The 23,509-nt window shown below is 45.5% G+C and overlaps 1 pseudogene across 1 annotated transcript; it reads left to right on the top strand.

Annotated features, from left to right (window-relative positions):
- The first annotated feature begins 2,853 nt into the window (after nt 1–2,853).
- Nucleotides 2,854–18,914, top strand: LOC309958179 (glutathione S-transferase Mu 1-like; annotated as a pseudogene). Its single transcript, XR_014327218.1, has 8 exons — nt 2,854–2,889; nt 3,109–3,181; nt 3,613–3,676; nt 3,998–4,070; nt 4,169–4,269; nt 4,988–5,083; nt 5,171–5,281; nt 18,426–18,914. The product of XR_014327218.1 is annotated as a glutathione S-transferase Mu 1-like (transcript).
- The last annotated feature ends 4,595 nt before the right edge of the window (nt 18,915–23,509 follow it).

Below are 23,509 nucleotides of genomic sequence, written 5' to 3'. Positions count from 1 at the left end.
AACCTAACAGGACTGAAACATGTAGAAATAGAATTCCACATGTTATTTATTTTAAATTTAATTGCTTTCTAAATTCTTGAAGCCTTGGTTTGTATTTATTTATTCTTAATACTATAGACATGTAGAAAATTTATTTTCTCTATTCCACTATCACAGAAGCTAATAAATAATGATTTTTATTTTTTATTCAGATTAAAAAATATTCTTTACATCGTGGATTACCAAAGTTTACCCAGACAATATTTTGAAAACCTTTAAAAAAATTAGTATATGGTAGGACACATTTTAATACTACTGTTGGTATTTATTTAGTGTGTTGTTTTGTATTCTGTGGCTATTTTATACAGAATTTTTAATTTACGTTGAGAGTTCATAATGTCAGCAGTATAGCTGGAAGGATGGAATGCAGTGCAGAGTCAGACTAGAGACCAAATTCTCAACTGAATATTGGATACAACATGTTTTGATGTCCTGCACAGTGTTCTCTAAAATATTAGAACTTATCAACACGCTACAGTCAAGAGAGAGCACATGTAAATCCAGAAGATGTGGCCACATAGGCGCTGAATTTCAACGTAGCAACCACTGGCTGCATCACGCCCTTAAGCCCACTCTCCAGTTTCCCAAGTCCCTACTGCTTGCTACTGCCTTTCTCACACCCACTGCACCTACGGGTGTGACCCCTGGGCCTGGGGGCTGAGTCTGACAGCCTGCTTGGCCAGCCCTTCTCATCCTCCTGCAGAATTGTCCTCTTCCTCCTGAAGGGGCCACCTGTGCTCTGGGCGTCCCTAAGTCTGCAGTTCCTTGTCCTACCAGGCACTGCCTCTTTCTCCTGCCTTCAACCCCTCTCCCTCTTAGTCCCTCTCAGTGTTTGAACACTTAAAATCTCTTCCATATTTTAAAATCTGTCCTTGTATTTTCCAGCCTTAAAAAAAAAAATGAATGGATGAATGCTAATGTAATAATATCTGTTCTACATATTTTAAATATTATGACTGTTTAATGTTAGTTTAAGAAAATCATTTTCTCAGTGGAATCTGGTCATGTTTCTTTTCCAAGCTCAAGATGTGTAAAACTCAGAATGACAACTTCTTTATATTGTGAAAAATATAACTATTGAGGGCCCGCACTTTTGTGTGTGCGTGGCCACCATCGCCTCCCTGTGGGCAAACCGAACTAGGAATCCACCTGACCCTGAGCTGCATGCTGAGTCTGGACCTCAACCTGGAGCCCTGAGGACTGGCAAGGTCAGAATGGCTGGAAGCATCTGCCATGGGGACTGAGCTCTGCTGGTCTCTGGTGACACAGTCTCCCAGCTCCCCAACTTAGCAGAGATGTGCAGACTCTGACTCTGTGAATTAACAGGGATTAGATAGAATATATCTGCTTTCCTCAAACCCCCACTCCATACTCTATCTTGGTGGTCAGAAACCTTCACTGAATACTGGGTTCATACCTTTCTATCCTTGTAAAGTGTTAGCTAATTTTAAACTTATTTTTCTGTAGTGTACCAACCTTGCATTTTAACTTGTAAAATCCATTTGCTTTTAAAAGTTCTTCTCATCCCTTTTCATATATCCATTACCTTGTAATATACTTTAAACAAGGGAAAAGTGAACCCAGACCAACCTTGTCCTATTCTCCTCATTCTGAAATAACGTTCAAGCTTCAAAGAGGAAAGTTGGCAGGTAGGACATTGTTCTTGAGGAGGTTGTATCACAGAGCGTCATCAAAGGCCACCTGAGCCACCCTCTCCTACACAAAACCACACGCGGGTCAGGAGCCAAGGATCAGGGCAGGAATCCGTGGACCTGGGCAGCCAAGGTGTGCTGGGCCCACTCTGCCTGTGGTCCTGTGCCAGTCCTCCAGGCTCCTTGCTGGTCCCCCCTTCTGGCCCCCCTTGCAGCAGGAGAGGCTCCTAGCTGCTCAAAGGACAGCCCTCTCCCCCCCCACTCAGATCCCTCTGTGACCACCACAATCCAGGTCACTGACCCAGTCAACCCAGTCAACGTGAGGGTCATCCAGCTGGCTGTCGGGACATCTCTGGACTGCACCTGGATATCTTCTTTGCTGGGCCTGGTTCTGAATTTAGAGTCACTATTTAGGCCATAAAGCTACTCGATTAATTAACAGTTGGTCATTATCACTCTTAGGCATACGACTGAAGGGACGAGTCCTCCATAGTCCCTGAAAGGAAAGCACTGACCACATTTACTTTTTCTGTACCTTGTCGTGGGTGTTTCTTGTATACCATCGATAGTCTGTTCTAGAAGATATGCTGCTGTCAGGGATTATAAAGAGTCGGGGGAGCGTTAGGATTGCTTGGAGTCCTCATCTTCCTGTGCTAGTGGCTCGTTTAAAGTTTCGATATGAGGGACACCACTCTTTGGACTTAACTTGGCAGTCAGAGCCTCCCAGAGCCCGGGGGAACTCGGCAGCCCAGGAGCACGCCTGAGCGATTCCTGGAAGGGCAGGGGAGGTGGAAGATTCGTGCTCTTGTGATTCAGGCTTGTTCCCCGAGCGCAATGCCAACTCCCCCGATTTACCTGAGATCTGACTGGGGACGGGAACCAGGCTGCCCTCAGCGTCCTGGCGCCCAGAGCTCGGCTCCCGAGTCCCCGCGCCTGGAAGGGGACACGGACTATTTCCACTGCTCTGGGTGCAGATACCGCGCTGAGGACCCCGGGTGCCCCGGGTCGCAGGAGGCCTCGGAGATTGGGTAGTAGTTGGGGGCGGGGCGGAGAGACGCGGTGGGGCGTGGCCTCACTCAGGCCACACCCAGGCTTGATCCAGGCACCCGGAGGAACTTCCACAGCGGTTCGGAGAGGGTACCCCGATTCACGAACCCTGACCATGGCAATGATCCGGGGTTACTGGGATATCTGCGGGGTGAGCGGGGGTCCACCAGGGCGGGCAGGGAAATGCTGCGCAGCTGGGGACCGGTTCGCCAGAAACTTCGTTTGTGGGGCTCGCTGCAGCCCAGCCCCTTCCCTCCGCCTCTCCTTCCCTGGTCGGGGAGAGGGTTGGGAGTGTGGGAGGGGACCCGGAGCACAGAAAGTCGCGCGGTTAAACCTCATGTCTGTCCTTTGTCCCAGCTATCTCTCCCAGCTGGCTCACGCCATCCGCCTGCTTCTGGAGGACACAGACTCAAACTAGGAGGAGAAGTACCCGCTGGGGGACGGTAATGGCATCCTTGTCATGTCCTGGCTTCTGCTCAATTCATGCTGATTTGGTACCAAGCAACCCATATCCTGGCCCCTGTTATTTCTGTCTGCTGCCCTCCAGCAGCTGGAGAGAGGTCTAACCCTTCCCGAACTCTTTGAGTGTCTAGCTGGCCTCCAAGGCCGGCCATGAGAGCCGATGGCCGGGCCCCTGTATCAGCCATTGGCACGGGTTCCCTTTATTGCTTGCACTAACCCTTTGTAAATCTTACTCATGTGGGTTCCAGAGCCGTCTAATTGTGCTTTCCCCCAAAACTCCATGCGAGATTTAGAGGTTCAGATTCCAGATCCACCTGTTCAGGGGCTCTTGTCTCTGACTCCTTGGTAGGTCCCCCGGGAAGGAGGGTTGGACTCCGGGGCAGTTTGTTTCACTGCATCTTCTTTACCACAGCTCCCAACTATGACAGAAGCCAGTAGCTGAATGAAAAATCCAAGCTGGGCCTGGACTTCCCCAAGTAGGTGCAGGGGCTGGGGTGCTCTGGGGGAAAGTGGACGGTGTCCCTGTCCATCTGCTTACCCAGCTTGGAGGTTTCAGGGTCCGGTGCCTTCTGCTCGGCCTCTCAGCTTCCTGGTTCTCTTCACTGCCTTTCCCTAATGCTGTATGTCCCAGCTCATCCCTTCATTTTACAGTATATTATTTAGTGTCTACCATGGGCCAGGCTCTGTGAGTGCCAGGTTTCATCTCTGCCCTTGCTCAAGGGAGTGGGTGCAGGGGAGCCTGGTGGCCCAACCGACCTGGCCTGTTGTTCCTCCAGCTGCCCTACTTAATTGATGAGCTTAATTGATGAGCTCACAAGCTCACCCAGAGCAACGCCATCCTTTGCTACATTGCTCGCAAGCACAACATGTGTGAGTGGAGCTGTGGGTGGGGGACGGGCACAGGTGGCCATGCCCTGGGCTTGTCTGGGGCGGGATCCTGAGGGTGAGTCCCTGTTGTGTGGCCACAGGTGGGGAGACAGAGGAAGAGAAGATTCGCGTGGACGTATTGGAGAACCAGGTTATGGATGTCCGCTTGTGCATGGCCATGATCTGCTACAGCTCTGACTTTGTGAGTCCCCTCCCACCGGGCTGGACAGGGTTTGAAATGCTGGTCAGGGTCGCGTCTGCACTGGTCTTTTGCCTTTGAACTCCTTGGAGCTACTGATCCACCAAGACATTCCCTTGGAAACTCTGACTTAGTTCCCACCAATCTTAGGATAGAGTCCAGACATCCTTGGGTGGAAATTCAGTTCCTAGACAGGGTGTTTTCCTCGTTAGCCCAGCACCTCCTCCTCAGCATCTCAGGCATAAACACATGTGCCCAGCAGGCAGCCTGGGGTCAGACTTTGTTCCTCTCCCTCCTTCCTTTCAGCCTCTCAGATTCTCCTCATCTGTTCAGAGACTGCATCGGCATTCACACCCTTTCTGTCACCCGCGCTGGAACTTAGGACTTCTTTCCTGAGTCATTTGAGCGTTGATCTTCCTGAGGTCTGAGGCCTGCGCTCTGCCAGGTCTCACAGCACTGCTGGTCTGACCCACGGCAGGTGTTTGGAGCTGAGTGGTGACAGGTTCAGGCACAGTGTTGTTTTGCCCTTTGCCTTCCCATCTCCTCTCACAGATGGGAGGTGGTACCTGGTAGGAGTCTAATGAACACAAGTGGGTTAAATCGCAGCCTGGGCACTGACCCAGGTGTACTTGGCAGCTGGGATCAGGCACAGCCCTGGGAGGCCTGGTCTCTGCCCAGGGCGTCTATACCTGAGGGCAGTGACAGCTGTTTTGTGCCTCAGGAGAAACTAAAGCCTGATTACTTGAAGGAGATCCCTAAAACGATGAAGCTTTTCTCAGATTTTCTGGGGAAGAGGCCCCGGTTTGCAGGGGACAAGGTAAGGGGGACGGCTTCAGGGGATGGAGAGCTGTCATTTTTCCTGCGTTCGGAGTTTGGTGCCCATTCACGCTTTGCCTTTCTGCAGCTCACCTATGTGCATTTCCTGGCGTACGACATCCTTGACGTGCACCGCACATTTGAGCCCAGGTGTCTGGATGAATTCCCAAACCTGAAAGACTTCACTTCCCGTTTTGAGGTGAGTCTCCTGACCCCTCTAGTATTTATATCTCTCTTCTCTTCCCTCTCTTCACTGATGCTTTCCTAGTTGGAACCCAAATGAAGAATAACATTTAATGAGGACTTGGTTTATGCCAGAATCTCTGCTCAGCATCTAACATATATTGTGTCAAATTTAATCTTTATAACATTCCTCCGTGGTAAAAGAATTATCCTCTTCATTTTACAGATAAGGAGTTAAGCTGAAAGGATAATTTCTGAAGGTCACAGGGCCAGTACAGGCTGTGCTGGGCTCCCAGTCAGAGCATCTGGCTTCTATGGGCAGCAGTCAGTGGCTCTCCTTTTCCTGTATGGAAAAGAAAGCTCAGGTCCTTTTCCTGTCTGGTTCACAGCTCTGGAAAGTGTGGAGGAAGCAGAACCTTCAGGAGCTTGCCTGCAGCTGGCATTAGTAGAGTTGAGACACCGTAGGACTGATATCAAGTACTGAAAACACAGACAATATCTTCTCTAGATCTCCAGAGGGGTCTGCACAAGTGAGTCGCCGCCAGTTGTATTGAGATTCTCAGGACTGTAGTTGGTGCTGGGATTTGAGTACATACATAGGTGTCCTTTGGAAGGATTTTATCTCGACACCTCTTATAGTGGGCACTTTCCTTCCCTCGTCTTCCTTCCTTCTTCCTTCCAGTTACCCAAGATTCCGATCTCAGAGGCGGGATGGTACATTTATTTTTAGTAACATTCACTGATCTGACCCTCTCCTCTGTATGAGGCACTGTGTCAGGCACAGTGGGGATGAAGAAGTAACACAGTCCTGGCGCCCACCTTCTGGGGCTCAGTGCAGCTGGAGAACTACAGGAACCCCGAGCTGTGTGGTGTGCGTGGAACCACTTGGTGCTGGAGGAGCACAGCCTGATCTCACCTCCCAGCTCATCATCGGTCACCCTCAGTCAACCAGTGGGAGAGCAACAAAGTCTGCTTTATGTCAGATTTGGGAATTTGAAGCTCTAATCCAATAGGTTTTTCAGTACAATCTGTTCTCTATTCCCACCCCCACTCCCCACCCGGCCCCATCATCAAATCTGCTTTCTTAGTTAGTTCTCATCAGCTCTGGTTCTGCTCCAGGCTTATTGGCCTTGAGAATTTTGCAAGAGCGGGGATGACTTCCCGGCAGGGAGGATGGGGACAGATGTGGGCTGCAGTGTATGGCCTGTTGGGGCCTGGGCTGTTGGGTACAGGCACCCCCAGGATCTTTGAATCCTTGGAACTTATTGGGCACTGTCTGTCTTGGGAAGACTGTGCACAGATACACCTGAGTGTCTCACTGCCTAGTTGGCTGCAGCAGTACTGGGGATGTGGTATGTTGGGGCCCAGTGAGACTGGGCTCAAGTCCCAGGCCAGGCAGGTGGACTCTGTCCTTTAAGTGGAATAATTAGAGTCTGGCTTGGCCTGGCCTGTGCTCCACACCCTCATACTGATCTCGGGTGGCCTTGGCCTGCAGCGGCTTGAAGCAAGATTTTGGTTCCCAGCCAGAGACTGAGGTCGGGTCGCAGCGGTGAGAGCACCAAATCCTAGCCACTAGAACAGTGGTCAGTGACAAGGCCCTGGCCTTTGGCTTTGCAGAAAAGAATTCCCACGAAGATGGAAAGTAGTGAAACAAGTAAAGTGTTTATTAGGAGGAAAATAAGAGTACTGTACGTGTGGATAGACACCCGGGTGGGCTCAGAGAGAGAGTCGCGGCCTTGTGGTAGTTTGAATCACTTTTATGGGGCATTTCTTCCAGGTTTCCTTTGACCAGTCATCTTGCTTTGCCTGGTTCTGAGTCTGTATTTGATGTATCTTAGGGTCCTCCCCTATGTGCTTGCACGTCTCTTAGCCAAGATGGATTCTAGCAAAGAGGCCTATGGGTAGTTGACATCACTTACTATGAGTTGGCACCCCCTCACTTTTTGACCTCCAAGGAGGCTTTCTGTGCATGTGTAGTCGGGGAGGTCTCCTTGACTTTGAGAATGAGGAATATGTGGTCTTTTTATCTCTTATCTGGGCAGGGCCCAGCCTCCCCCATCATCCTGCTTTTATGGAGTTTCTGCTATTATGGAGTTTTTGTCCACAGGGGACAAACTTCAGCTGTTTGGCCTGGGGCCCATCTATCTCCTGCCTGAAATCCCCCCCTGAGAGACATGAACCACAAGAAATCTTTATTGGGAGGACGAAAGGCAAAGGTCTGTCTTCTGTAGCTTCTTCAGGCTGTCAAGGGGCTCACAGACCCTACCTAGTTGGGGTCACAGAGCTCTCGCCCTGACTCATTAAGTGACCCGGGGTGACATCTGCTGTTATTCCAGCAGGATCTGTTCCAAGGAGTGTCTGTAATCTCTGCATCACCATCATCTTGTCTGGGAAACCGTTGTGTCCTTAGAAAGAACAAGCTAGGCTTCTTAATCTTAAGTAGATTTTTATTTATTTATCTTTGGCTGTGTTGGGTCTTTGTTGCTGCTCATGGGCTTTCTCTAGTTGCGGTGAGCAGGGGCTACTCTTCGTTGCGGTCTGCAGGCTTCTCATTGCAGTGGCTTCTCTTGTTGTGGAGCACGGGCTCTAGGCACACGGGCTTCAGTAGTTGTTGCACGCAGGCTCAGTAGTTGTGGCGCATGAGGTTAGTTGCTTCATGGCATGTGGGATCTTCCTGGACCAGGAATTGAACCTGTGTCCCCTACATTGGCAGGTGGATTCTTTTTTTTTTTTAACATCTTTATTGGAGTATAATTGCTTTACAATGGTTGTTAGTTTCTGCTTTATAACAAAGTGAATCAGTTATATATATATACACACACATATATGTCCCCATATCTCTTCCCTCTTGCGTCTCCCTCCCTCCCACCCTCCCTATCCCACCCCTCTAGGTGGTCACCAAGCACCAAGCTGATCTCCCTGTGCTATGCGGCTGCTTCCCACTAGGTTCTTAATGACCTTTTTTTTTTAGATTCCATATATATGTGTTAGCATACAGTATTTGTTTTTCTCTTTCTGACTTACCTCACTCTGTACGACAGACCCTAGGTCCATCCACCTCACTACAGATAACTCAGTTTCGTTCCTTTTTATGACTGAGTAATATTCCATTGTGTATATGTGCCACATCTTCTTTATCCATTCATCTGTTGATGGACACTTAGGTTGCTTCCATGGTATCAATTTACATTCCCACCAACAGTGCAGGAGGGTTCCCTTTTCTCCACACCCTCTCCAGCATTTATTGTTTGTAGATTTTTTTGATGATGGCCATTCTGACCTGTGTGAGATGATATCTCATTGTAGTTTTGATTTGCATTTCTCTAATGATTAATGATTTTGAGCATTCTTTCATGTGTTTGTGGCAATCTGTATATCTTTTTTAGAGAAATGTCTATTTAGGTCTTCTGCCCATTTTTGGACTGGGTTGTTTGTTTTTTTGATATTGAGCTGCATGAGCTGCTTGTAAATTTTGGAGATTAATCCTTTGTTTAATCAGTTGCTTCATTTGCAAATTAATCAGTTGCTTCATTTGCAAATATTTTCTCCCATTCTGAGGGTTGTCTTTTCGTCTTGTTTATGGTTTCCTTTCCTGTGCAAAAGCTTTTAAGTTTCATTAGGTCCCATTTGTTTATTTTTGTTTTTATTTCCATTTCTCTAGGAGGTGGGTCCAAAAGGATCTTGCTGTGATTTATGTCATAGAGTGTTCTGCCTATGTTTTCGTCTAAGAGTTTGATGGTGTCTGGCCTTACATTTAGGTCTTTAATCTATTTTGAGTTTATTTTTGTGTATGGTGTTAGGGAGTGTTCTAATTTCATTCTTTTACATGTAGCTGTCCAGTTTTCCTAGCACCACTTATTGAAGAGGCTGTCTTTTCTCCACTGTATATTCTTTCCTCCTTTATCAAAGATAAGGTGACCATATGTGCATGGGTTTATCTCTGGGCTTTCCTGTTCCATTGATCTATACCTCTGTTTCTGTGCCAGTACCATACTGTCTTGATTATTGTAGCTTTGTAGAAGTCAGGGAGCCTGATTCCTCCAGCTCTGTTTTTCTTTCTCAAGATTGCTTTGGCTATTCGGGGTCTTTTGTGTTTCCATACAAATTGTGCAATTTTTTGTTCTAGTTCTGTGAAAAATGCCAGTGGTAGTTTGATAGGGATTGCATTGAAGCTGTAGATTGCTTTGGGTAGTAGAGTCATTTTCACAATGTTGATTATTCCAGTCCAAGAACATGGTATATCTCTCCATCTATTTATGTCATCTTTAATTTCTTTCATCAGCATCTTATAATTTTCTGCATATAGGTCTTTCATCTCCTTAGGTAGGTTTATTCCTAGATATTTTATTCTTTCTGTTGCAATGGTAAATGGGAGTGTTTCCTTAATTTCTCTTTCAGATTTTTCATCATTAGTGTATAGGAATGCAAGAGATTTCTGTGCATTAATTTTGTATCCTGCTACTTTACCAAATTCATTGATTAGCTCTAGTAGTTTTCTGGTGGCATCTTTAGGATTCTCTATGTATAGTATCATGTCATCTGCAAAGAGTGACAGCTTTACTTCTTCTTTTCTGGTTTGGATTCCTTTTATTTCTTTTTCTTCTCTGATTGCTGTGGCTAAAACTTCCAAAACTATGTTGAATAATAGTGGTGAGAGTGGGCAACCTTTTCTTCTTCCTGATCTTGGTGGAAATGGTTTCAGTTTTTCCCCATTGAGGACGTGTTGGCAGGTGGATTCTTAACCACTGTGCCACCAGGGAAGTCCCCCAATTCAAGTTTTGCACCAGCTTACTTATAAAATTCATTTACTCAGTTAAATTTATTTTAAGCTTAGTCAATCCTGACCATTCTCAAAACTCTTTTCTTGGGGTCCACTTTCCACAAAGCTTTTTGTCAGTTTCTGTATCCATTACTTTATTTTTCCATCTAGAAACAGCCACCTGTAAGTCAGACCTACTTCTTTTTCCCTTAATAAAATGCAATTCCATTCCTCATATCTTCTTTACTAAAAACACACATCCTACTTTCTTTAAGCAACCATGAACTGTCCTTTGTATCAGCACTCTGTAGATTGGTAAACATAAATCCAAATAATAATTTCCTGAAAAATGTGCTTTCTTACAGAAAATATCTCAGTGTGGCACCAAACATATTTATTAATAGTTCTAGACCTTTTGTTTCTCTGTAAAAGGAAGCCGACGTTCAGTAATGAATGTTTCAGTATCTTATTTTATTCGTAAAAAGTTCACCCGAAGCTCTTATCTCATTAGAATTTTTTTCCTTAGAAGTTTGTTCACATTGAGTTACTTTCCTTGCTGACAAATTTACAACAGATATAACAAGATTTTATTTAGCTTATATTAAACCTAGATGCAATAAAAGTGTTATACTTAATGTTGATGACTCTAAAGACATGTCTATATTAATTAGATCAACAAACTTAAACATTAATACCAGGTATTAATTTAATACTGAATATTTCCCAGCTCATGTGAACCTGATATTCACTTAGCTTAATTTCTCTTGTATTTAGAATTGCCTGATTTGTAAGTGCTTACTTTCCTTTAAGCCAATTAAATAGAGCTCATTTACAAATTAACCTCAGCAATGTTATCCGAAGACAAAGACATACACTGAGACATACATATATCCAGACAGATCCAACGAGAGATCTAACTTCATTTTCTAAACTTAGTCATGAATTAGATATCACAGTGTAAAACTCACTAGTTTATAAATAACAGTTGGAATAAGAAAAATTTTAAAAGGCTTCATTCCAGTTTTTTTCCTCAGCTTCAGGAATTAGAGATGGTCTAGATAAGTGTTCCTGAGAGCCCTGGTCTCAAGGCACAGGGAGAGAAAATCAAGTTCTGCTAGTAGGACTTGTTCCTCAGTGTCAGAATTCTGAAAAAAGTAACAAGCTAGCCTTTTCTAATTGCACATGAAAAAAGAACCAGTTTTGGAATTTAAAAAAAAAAAAAAGTTTTTTTTCTTAACCAGTTTTCTCCAGAGACTAAAGAATATTGTGGCCACACTCAAAAATCATCTTTCTTTTTCCTTGGTCATAGTTTCATAGCTAATATTTAGACCAATTTAACGCTCAGATTGGCCTGGATACAGGGGCAGACAGGCTGATAAAATGTTGTCCTGGCAGGGATTGTCCCTCCAGAGACGTGGGGGTCTTAGTTTGATCAAAAGAATCTGAAGGAGTAAGGGAACTTGCAGGAGTTGGGGGAGCTTGGTTTCCCCCCTGAGAGTTGGGAGAAGTTAGAAGGGATCATTTAGAATGTCAGGAGAGTTTTCCTCAGTCCATTTTCCCATACTATGGCAGTAAAGATCTAATTGTAAGAGACCCATTTTCAGGCCATTTTTTTCCATCCCCCTACTTAAATAAAGGCCAGGCAATGTTACAGCAGGACCTAAGCTTTCCTTTCTCAGCCCATCTGGCTTAACTGCGCTCCTAGAAATGAAGTCCAGCATTCTGGAAACATTACTAGGAGGCACCTGAAGGAGATTCACAGCGTCCTCTGAATTTCCTTCAAATCCTGTGCTTGGTGGGATTTTGAGTGTCCTCTACTCTCCCACTGATCCCTGACCAGACATCTCTGGTCTACCCAGTCCCTCAAGTGAGGGGTTCCTTGAACCACTGCTGGTGCATTGCCAGGGCTCTCCTTGAGCACTGCAGTCTGCTTGAAGGTGGCCAACCCAATAGGCTGTCCGTTGCAGTGTATGGACTGCCAATGCCTGGAGTGAAGGGGGAACTCTGGAGGAATTGGAATTGGCCGCAATGGAAAATGCCATGGGGGTCAGGACCTGAGGGCCTGAGGGGTGGGACTTGAAAAGAAAGTGAAGCAGAGAGCAAGAGAAAGAGGGCAAGAGTGAAAGTCAGAGGCCTCAAGCCGCAGCTGGGCAATTTACCTTAAATTCCCTGGTTTTGGCACCAAATAAGATCTCAGGTGGCCTCAGCCTGCAGCGGTTTGAAGCAGGGTTTTTGTTCCCAGCCAGAGACTGCTAGAACAGTGGTCAGTGACAAGGCCCTGGCCCTTTGGCTTTGCAGAAAAGAATTCCCACGAAGATGGAAAGTAGTGAAACAAATAAAGTGTCTATTAGGAGAAAAAAAAAGAGTACAGTACGTGTGGATAGACACCCAGGTGGGCTCAGAGAGACAGTCACACCCTTGTGGTAGTTTGAATCACTTTTATGGGGCATTTCTTCCAGGTTTCCTTTGACCAGTCATCTTGCTTTGCCTGGTTCTGAGTCCATATTTGGTATATCTTAGGGTCCTCCCCTATGTGCTTGCACATCTCTTAGCCAAGATGGATTCTAGTGAAGAGGCCTATGGGTAGTTGACATCACTTACTATGAGTTGGCACCCCCTCGCTTTTTGACCTCCAAGGAGGCTTTCTGTGCACGTGTAGTCGGGGAGGTCTCCTTGACTTTGAGAATGAGGAATATGTGGTCTTTTATCTCTTATCTGGGCAGGGCCCAGCCTCCTCCATCATCCTGCTTTCATGGAGTTTCTGCTATTATGGAGTTTCTGTCCACAGGGGATGAACTTCAGCTGTTTGGCCTGGGTCCCATCTATCTCCTGCTTCACTATCACCTTTCATCCAGGTTTTGCTGAGTGAAATCTGGTCTCTTCTGCAAGTTATTTGGGCACTTTCTGAGACCCTTTGTTTTGCTAGGTGTCCATCCCTCTGTGGGCAAACCCTGGGAACCTAGAAGTCTTTTCTGAAAAAGAGGATGTTTTTGCAGAATGAGAAGAACAAGTACTCCCATAACAAGATGTTGACTGGAAAAAAAAAAAACCCTCACAACTTAAGAGCAGTGAGTTTCAGTTTTATTTGGGGACCTTACTGAGGACTGTAGCCCGGGAGACAGACTCTCAGAGAGCTCGGAGGAACTGCTCTCAAAACGTAAGGTAGGAGACAGAGGTATATGAATTTTTGGCTGGGAAGTACATGTAGTCAAGCATGCATCTTGGTAAAAGATTAGTGCTAATTATCGGAAAATATCTCAAGTTAATGATTTTAGTGTTTTTCTATGTGTAGGTAGATGCACGAATCTGGGGTGACTGAAATTCTTTGTTTGATATGCATCCTAACTCTTTAAGGTCCCCCATATCCAAAACACAGAATGTGTCATCCTGGTTTTCTCCATCCTGAATTCCCCTCAGGGCGCACTGTCAGTGGGTGACTGCAGTGGGTTGCAGCTTCCTCCTTTCTAAAACCGATAATGAGGGAGACTCTTTAGGCTTTTTACTATTCGTGGAAAAGACTTAAGATTTACGTTCATTCTTGACAAATCCTTAAAAGAGGCTGTGAATTAGATTTTGGGTGAAGGAGGCTTTCTAACCATTTGAATTTAAAAAGGCCTCTTTTCCTTTATTTTCTCCCTTTGGTTTCAGGTTCTACCTTATTAAGTTAATCAGGCTCAGTCTCAGGTCATTGTGGGCTGTATTTACATTTCTGAAATGTGGGGATTCGCAAGACAAACATAGTTGCCTTTATTTTTTTGTTTTTAAAAAATATTTATTTATTTGGTTGCACCAGGTCTTAGTTGTGGCAGGTGGGCTCCTTAGTTGCGGCTCATGGGCTCCTTAGTTGTGGCATGCAAACTCTTAGTTGCAGCATGCATGTGGGATCTAATTCCCTGACCAGGGATTGAACCTGGGCCCCCTGCATTGGGAGCTTGGAGTCTTAACCACTGTACCACCAGGGAAGTCCCCACAGTTGCTTTTAATTCCCCAAAGAACTGGGCTGCCACCTAAATGATACCAAAAGATTGATTTGGGGCTTCCCTGGTGGCGCAGTGGTTGGGAGTCTGCCTGCCAATGCAGGGGACACGGGTTTGCGCCCTGGTCTGGGAAGATCCCACATGCTGCAGAGCAACTGGGCCCGTGAGCCACAATTACTGAGCCTGCACGTCTGGTGCCTGTGCTCCGCAACAATAGAGGTCGCGATAGTGAAAGGCCTGCGCACCGCGATGAAGAGTGGCCCCCCCTTGCCACAACTAGAGAAAGCCCTCGCACAGAAACGAAGACCCAACACAGCCATAAATAAATAATAATATCACCCCTGATTTAAAAAAAAAAAAAAAGATTGATTTGCCCAACTACATTTTCTTTAATTTGTTTTCTTATATCAGAAGGAAAATTTCCAACTAAACTGGAAATCAAAAGATTTCCATATTCCAGAACTTTAGGGATCAGTGTATCATGCCTTCAAATGTTTGCAGAAGGTCCTCTTTCTGAGTGCACAAGTCAAACTCAGACCAATTTACCCTAGGGACAAACAAAGCAAAACAAACAAAACCCCCAAACCAAACTCCATTATTGCTTTTGTTAGCCCCTGAATATTAGACCCCAGCTTTTACCTCATACTCTGTGGACTCATGTAACCCTATTGGTTTCCTTTATCATGTTTAATTAACATTGCCTGAGAGACAGATTATATACCCTGTCTTATACCAGGCAGGGGAGCATTCCCCAGTGAGACATATTGTACATCCCCACAATATATCAGGTAAAAGAGATGAACCATCTTACATAAAGCCTGTTCAAATACACCAATTTTTTGGGACTTCCCTGCTGGGGCAGTGGTTAAGAATCCGCTTGCCAATGCAGGAGACACGCGTTCGAGCCTTGGTCTGGGAAGATCCCACAGGCAGCGGAGCAGCTAAGCCTGTGCGCTGCAACTACTGAGCCTGTGCTGTAGAGCTCATGCTCCACAACAAGAGAAGCCACCTCGATGAGAAGCCCGTGCACCGCAACGAAGAATAGCCCCCACTCGCTGCAACTAGAGAAAGGTTGAGCGCAGCAACAAGGACCCAGTGCAGCCAAAAATAAATAAATAAATTTATTAAAAAACCCACAAATACACCAATTTTTAATAAACTTTCATCTCAATTCTATCAACTCTTATACCTTTAACTGTTGTCCTCATTAGGACCCTATTAACCAGTCTTAGTCTTATAAGGAGTCCCAGAAACTTTCCTTTTTATTCCCTGGCCATTTTACCCATTTCTGTATAAAAGGCTTTGGGGTCTCCAGTGAGGGGTTGAGCCAAGGGACCCAGGGCTTTTTGTCAATCTTTAACTTGATTGATTGGCATGTTGCCCCGAGCAATTGCTGGTCAAGTAACTGAATGTAATTTTTTCTACCTTTTTGCCTTTAAAATTTTTCTAAACTGGGGTAAATAGAGTGGACTTGTTTGGGGCCCTTTAACATTAGGAGGACCAATAAGGGGTCTTTTTGGCCTCTCCAAAACATCCTTTTTGGTAGTGTTGTATCAAAACCGTTGTTTTAATGCTGTCGAAGTCTGTTTCATTTATCGCATCTCTTAATAACCATCTAAAGATTTCCATCCTGTAAACTAAGGGAGTTCTTAAGGTTAGCCATTATATTTCTTTGTATCCACCTTCTAGTTTGGTGTTTCCACAGATACCAATAAAACAACTGTTTACAATGAGAGGTCTCTAAAAATTTACCAATTTAGAAGTTTTTCCAATTTAAAGGATCAATTGTTAGGATTTTTAGTTGTGATTCAAACCAATAAGATGCAAGAGCCATCCCCAAAAGAGAGTGCAAAGGATGTAGCCTTCACCAGAACCAGAAAGTTTACTCCCAAATATAGTCTAAGAAAGTAAAGGCCTTTGTTGTACAGGGACACTAGGAAGGTTGAGACAACAAAGGCACTTTATGGACTGGGACCACTTATGACACGTTTCCCTGAAGCTGGCATAGCTGGACAAAAAGACTGCTTGGAATCCCAGTCTATGCAACTTTCTGCCAAATGTACACCATATGTGTACCTTCTCAATTGCAGAGACTAAGCTACCAAAACACAGTAGAAGATGCCTAAGATCAGGTAGAATATTTATATCTCAAAGGCATGGGGAGATGATGCACGTTCCTCCTAGAAGGGCATTTGTTTCCTTAAGGTCAGAATTTTGGAAAAAAAAAGTTTTAAAAACTTTTTGGCCAAAATAATCACAATTTTACCAAGGCTTTTGAATTATTGTTGCTTTCTGTGGGGAATCAATTTTGGTGTTACAAAAACGAAGTTGAGAGAGAGAGACGAATAGCATGAAGGAGAGCATTGCAGTGGACACTTAGAGGAGCGGGGAGGAGCAATGGAGAGCAGGTCCAGCTTCAGGGGCCTTTTAAAAATTTGGATATAATTTCAAGCCATTTTTTGTTGCTTTTCTGCAAGAAGTTACTTTCTCATTTCCTCTTTTAGAAGCTTCTAAATACCAATCGAAATGAGCATTCCATTCAGTCTGTTTGATCTTATAGCCTGCTTTCTCTAGCTGTATACACCCAAAAAACCCAGTATTGGAATGTCCAAAGAACCCCGTTTTGGCCATTTTTAGGATGAGATCTCCTTTGGTATAGCTTCCCCAATTACGTATTTGCAAGTATAAGCTCCGTATGTAATGTACCTAAACCTGGCTGTGGTGTTAGTCATAGGTTAGCAATCTGTCACTCTTCTTTCTTTTGTTTAGAAAGCTTTGTTTCCCATTTCAGAGTCTGTTTTTCAGGATAAATTACTATTGAAACTGTATGTGGTGGGCCAGTGTGTTGTTTTTGAGCTGAACTCTCCTAGTTGTCACCCTAGAGTCATTTCAGGTCTTTTACACGTCTCAGTTTCTCCCTCTGACAGTCTAAAGCCTCGATGGGCACTGGGAACACTGGATGGCCAAATCTTTTTGTGTGTCCCCAGACGGGCCACTTTCTGTAAATTAAAGAATGGATTTCCCTATGGGACTGCTGTGTGGTATAAAGGACTGGCCTCCACCACTCCTGCAAGTTTCTCAGTTGCCTGAGAAAGCCATACCTGGCCAGGAAGAGCTCTGTCCCTTATCTTTGGAGTTAAGAGCTCTTATATGGTATCTACACTATATTCCAACTAATTCTGTTAAAGCAGTCAATTCAAGGAAAGATGCCAACCAGCCCCTTACTTACTCACCCAGCCTGAACCTTCCCAGTGGCTCTCGACTGGGTACTTTCTCAGTATCTCTGAACTGAGAAGTCAGGTACCTTTTTCATCTGCCACTGAATAAAACTCAGGATTGTCAGCCAAGATGGTAAAACTGAGATCAGGAGAGACTCACCCAAATTCGTATGGACATGTAGAGAGGTGGACCGGCACAAGGGGCCTTGCTGGTACCAAGGCTCCAGATCCTTGTAAAGTTCCGGTGAGGGGAAGAAGTCTCCTCTGGGCCCCTTTGTGGCCACTAAAACTGTCCACTGGAAAGTAAAACCCACACAACGTAAGAGCAGTGGGTTTCGCTTTTTTTGGGGAACTTACTGAGGACTATATCCCGGGAGACAGCCTCTCAGATAGCTCTGAGGAACTGCTCTCAAGAAGTAGGGGAGGAGGTTTGGGAAATAAGAATAATCAACTCTAAGTCTTGGTAAAAGATCACTGCTAATCACCAAAAAACAGGTATCTCAAGTTAGTGATTTTAGTGCTTTTCTGTGGATGGAAAGGTGCACACATCTGAGGTGACTGGAGTTTTTCCTTAGTTATGCATCTTAACTATCTAGCAGCCAGGTATCCGAAATACAGAATGTTTCATCTTGTTTTTTTTCCATCCTGAATACCCCTCCAGGCACAGTTGGTGAGCAACTGCCCTGAGTGGCGACTTAACTCTTTGTATAAGTGGATGATGAATGAACCTTGTTCTTTTTGTTTTCCGCTGCGAGGAAGGGAGTGCAGCAGAAAGAGCTCAGAATGGAGAGTGAGAGCGAGCCAGGCTGCATTCTAGACATATTACTTATGAGCTGTGTGACCAGGAGGGAGGTGCTTATCCTCTGTGTGCCTCAGTTTCCCTTCTGATAAATGGTGACAGTAGAACCTATCTTGTCAGGTAGTTGTGTGGAGATTCTAAACCTATATTATCATCTCTAGTGGATATACAGCACCTTATACAGGGTGGAGTCTCCATATGTGATAAGTCTTATTAAGAAATCAAATGAATTACAGGAAATTGGAAGAGTCAGCTTTCCAGAGCTGAGCATCCCAAAAGACTGTCTATTGCCCCAACATTTGACCCCACATGGAAGGGCTGTACCAGGGTACCAAACTTGGGGAGAGCTGCATGAGCCCCAGTGGGGCAGCAGACCTGAGGCCTGGCCTTCTTTTTCCCACCCTCAGGGCTTGAAGAAGATCTCTGCCTACATGAAGTCCAGTTGCTTCCTCCCAGGCCCTCTGTTTCTAAAGACTGCCATGTGGGGCAACAAATACTGCCCTGTAACCAGGAGACGGGAGTGAGGAGCCATTGTCCTGGAGACCAGGTGGACCTCCCTGTGCACAGAACCGTCTGTCTTTTTCTTTCTCCTTCTTTTCACTCTAGATGCCGTCTTGGCCCCCTTTATCTCCCTCCCAACCCCCTTTTCATCCATCCTTTATTCAGTTCCCCACTTTTCTTCAGCGAAGTTCCTCCCCCACCCCACATTATCCCTCCTGCACTAAAGCCAACTAGTCTATCCTTCCCTTCCATGGTTGCTTCTGCTGTGAGGAGCCCGACCAGACCCCTGGCCCACAGAGCTCTGCTCTGAGCTCCCAGCACTGCCCTGAAGATCAGAATTGGCCTGGTGTGCAGGTACAGGCCCTGCCTCCCAGTGTGGTTCCTGCCCAGCCCTGTCTGATCCCCAGTAAAGCCTTAAGGATACCTGCTGTGTCTTGTCTTATTCCCTCCTGGCTTCCTGGAGTCACGACTGACTGTTGGGTGTGTGTGGGTGTCCATTTTTCCTTCTGTTGTCCACTGCAGAGGCTCCGTGGATGGGCATGCATGTGTGTGTGTGGCGGGGGGTTGGGAACAGGTGGGATTATACTATTGCTTGCTCCTATTTCTACTTCATGTACCTCTGTTCTTTAGCATGGGGTCTTTACAGAAGGGGGGCCCTTCTGTGCCTGGTTCCCTCCTTAATTCAGCATTCATGGGAAGCCTCCTGTCAGCTTGTGGTACTCTGTGTCATGGTTCAGGGGGCTCTTGGGTGTGCTGGGGAAGGGGTTTGAGTAGTCTACTGATAGTGTGGGATCCTGGTGGCCTACCTTCTGTCACCCTTTCCTGGAGGCTTTCCCTGCTTTAGATACCCTTCATCTGTGTTCTTATATCTCAATAAAACATACCCCCACTGTATTATAATTGTTGTTTTACTTGTTTTGCTCTCCAACTCAACCATAAAGTCATTGAGGAGAGAATCCATGTCTTATTTGACTTTATACTTCTTATATCGATCATACTGCCTGGTGCACAATAAACATGTAATGAAATTTGGAAATTTGAAAGAACTATCTCTAGTTAAAGCCCTGGCGAACTCTACAGCCATTATATGGATTTAGAGCCTTGGATATAGTTATCTCAGCCATCTGAGATAAAGAATACATTTCAGAAGGTTTAAAATCTACAGGTCTGGGGGAAAACCATTAGCTCTCTCTAACTTAAGCATTTAGTAGGCTGTAGCTGCCCCTTGGATATCTTGATCTGAAATGGGCAGGCCTAGTGGGCTGGATCAAGTGTAGCCACTCTGTGCAGTCAAGAGGTCGTGTGGCCATTTTGTTAGGAAACCTGCAAAGTGTAGGGCTCTTTAGAGTACCATCTTATTAGCAGGTTCCTCAAACAGTGGCTGGATAGTGGAGTTGGGCCATCTTAAGGCACGGCCTCAAGTCTTAGCTCAAAACAGGGAGTAGCTTTAGAGAAGTATCCTGTTGAACATTTGTCCAGATGACCATTTCTTGCAGTTATTACATAAACAGCAGTAAAAATAATGTTAAAGGTCTTTAAGAATTAAGTGATTAAAGATAAAAGTGGTATGCTAAAACAAAGTCCAGTAAAGGAGAGCAGCCAAGATGGTGGAGTAGTAAGACTCTGAGTTCACCCTCTCTCATGAGCACACCAAAATCACAACTCTCTGCAGAAGAACCCATCAATCAAAAAGACTGGGACCTACCAGAAAAGATCTTCTATAACTAAAAGACACAAAGAAGGAACCACAACAAGATGGGTAAGAGGGGAGGACTCCCGATATAATGAAATCCCATACCCTCTATGTGGATGACCCTTTTTTTTCTACCAATACCAATACAATTTTATTGGAATATGGAATGTGAACAGATGTTTTCAAACAAACAGTCTAACCTTATACAAATGTATGGCATTATTAAATAGTTAATAAAGATCCTAAAATGTGACACAGTGGTAGACACTTTGAGCTCTAGCTCACCTAGCTGAGGTGTGTGAGGTCCCCAGAGCTGTGGCATGGCTCTGTAGCTGGGGTCAGGGAACTGCTTGCAAACCATGAGTGAGAGTTCTGAGCCCTGCATCAGGCTCCCCAGTCTGGGGGTTCAGCACTGGGAAGATGAGCCCCCAGAGCACCTGGCTTTGAAGGCCAGTGGGGATTAACTGAAGGGGGAAAGAGATTTCACTCTTAAAGGGTGCACATGAACTGGAGGGACCCCCCCTGAAGTGCTGGCCTCAGCCAACTAAAGAGTTCGGGACCTGCACTATCACAGGCACCAAACACCCTTAGACCAGAACGAGGGGCACAGTTAGGAGGTGGTCTGTGCTGTGTCAAGGGGCTCAGCTGCACAACAAGAAGTTCTTGGCTTACCCTTGGATCCTGACCATCATGTGGCTGGAGAAACTGGGCATGTGAATCAGGCAAAAGGCTGATTGGCAGCAGGTAAAGTTGCTGCTGTGATCTCCTTCTGGTCGGCCGTCCCTACTCAGCAGAGACCAGAACTGCCCTTCATCTTTCAGCCCTGCTGCCCCCTGTGTTTTCTCAACACCACAGAAAGACAAGAAAGGCCTGAGCCTGTCAGAACCAAGGAAGCTGATAAGAGGGTGAACAGAGACCTCGGTGATCTCTGAGAAACAGTGAAAGGTGACACAGGGTGTGAAAATTTCACCTCTTTTGAAAGGAATCTCAAGAAAGAAATACAGAGCAGAAGAAGAACTACAGTCCTGCAGCCTGTGGAATGGAAACCACAATCACGCAAAGTTAGACAAAATGAAATGGCAGAGGAATATGTCCCAGATGAAGGAACAAGATAAAACCCCAGAAAAACAACTAAGTGAAGTAGAGATAGGCAACCTTCTGGAAAAAGAATTCAGAATAATGGTAGTGAAGATGATCCAGGATCTCAGAAAAAGAATGGAGGCAAGGATCGAGAAGCTGCAAGAAATGTTTAACAAAGACCTAGAAGACTTAAAGGGTGCACACAAAATATCACACATACTGGGATCCAGAGCAAATGCAGTAATTTGATAGGATCCTGAGTCAGACCTACCTGCTGGTCTTGCAGAGCCTCCTGGAGAGGTGGGGGGGGGGTGGCTGTGGCTTACCCTGGGGACACAGATACTAGTGGCAGACATATTTAGGAACATTCAACCAAAGTAAACACTCCTGTTGGTTGCTGCCATCTTAGCTCAGTAGTACCAAGCCCTGGCCCCCCACCAACAGCCTGTAGGCACCAGTGCTGGGATGCCTCAGTCCAAACAACTAACTAAGCAGGGGCAGTGTTCTGTCCATCAGCAGACAGGCTTCCTAAAGACTCCTGAACCCATAGCCACCTCTAGACACACCCCTAGACATGGCCCTGCCCAGCAGAAGGCCAAGACTCAGCTCCATCCACCAGTGGGCAGGCACCAGCCCTTCCTGCCAGGAAGTCTGCACTAGCCTCTAGACCAGCTCCATCTATCAGGGGGTAGACACCAGAATCAAGAAAACTATGATCTTGCATCCTGCACACAGAGTCCACCAATAGCAGCCCATACCCTACCTTGGGACCAGCTGGGCCCTGGCCCTGCCCACTAGCCAGCCAATGCAACCTTCAGGACACTCTGGACCCCATACCCAACTGTATCAGGAACTGCTCCCACCTCCACCCCAATGATCTGAAATGAGGTCTTGGACCCCTGGGCCCTGCAGGCAGACTCCAGGAACCAGCTCTGCCTGCCAGTAGTATGGCACTAACCCCAGGATCTGGCAACAGCCCTGGAGTCTTCAGAAACTTGGCTCTACCAACCAGTGAGACAGCACTAGCTCCTTGGCCCCTAGGCTTCTGTAACCAGCTGCCTCATGGCCAGGCTCTGCTAAACTGCAGTTGGAGCATCTGCATAAGGCAGGACCTGGCAACAAGCAAGCTTACCAGACCACCCACATAGCCTGACACAACAAAAGGACCCATGCAGCCCTCTTAGGGGGAACCCCTAGAGCATATAGCTTGGATGATGAGAGGGGAGTGCACTGCTGGGATGCATAGGACATCTCCTGCAGAAGGCCACTTCTCCAAGTTTGAGAAATGTAACTAACCTACCACATACATAAAAATACAAAGAGCAACTTAGACAAAATGAGGTGACACAGGGATATGTTACAGATGGAAGAATGAGATAAAACCTCAGAAGAACTAAGTAAAGATATCCTTCTCTCCAGGAGGAGAATGGATGTACAGAGTGAGAAGTTAGAATTTGTTAACAAAGAGTTAGAAAATATAAAGGACAACCAAACAGAGACGAAGAATACCATAACTGAAATGAAAAATACACTAGAAGGAATCAATAGTAGTCTAAATGATACAGAAGAATGGATCAGTGAGCTGGAAGACGGAGTAGTGTAAATCACTGCCACTGAACACAAAAGAAGAAAGAAAGGAAATGAGGACAGTTTAAGAGACCTCTGGGACAACATCAAGCACACTAATATGTGCATTATAGGGGACCCAGAAGGAAAAGAGAGAGAGAGAAAGGACCTGAGAAAATATTTGAAGAGATAATAGCTGAAAACTTCCCTAACCTGGGAAAGGAAACATTCACCCAAGTCCAGGAAGCACAGGGAGTCCCATACAGGATTAAGCCAAAGACAAACACGCCAAGACACACTGTAATCAAAATGACAAAAATTAAAGATAAAGAGGGAATATTAAAAGCAGCAAGAGTAAAACTAACAGATAACATGCAAGGGAACTCCCATAAGCCTATCAGCTGATTTTTCAGCAGAAACTCTGCAGGCCAGAGGGAGTAGAATGATATATTTAAACTGATGAAAGGGAAAAACCTACAACCAAAAATACTCTACCCAGCAAGGCTCTTGTTCAGATTTGATGGAGAAATGAAAAGCTTTAAGACAAGCAAAAGCTAAAAGAATTCAGCACCACCAAACCAGCTTTACAACAATTATTAAAGGAAACTTCTCTAGGTGAAAAAAGAAAGGCCACAAATAGAAACATGAAAA

The sequence above is a fragment of the Leucopleurus acutus genome (assembly GCF_964270905.1).
Source record: "Leucopleurus acutus genome assembly, chromosome: 2".
Lineage (NCBI taxonomy): Eukaryota > Metazoa > Chordata > Mammalia > Artiodactyla > Delphinidae > Leucopleurus > Leucopleurus acutus.
This window is presented reverse-complemented; position numbering and strand designations above follow the sequence as displayed.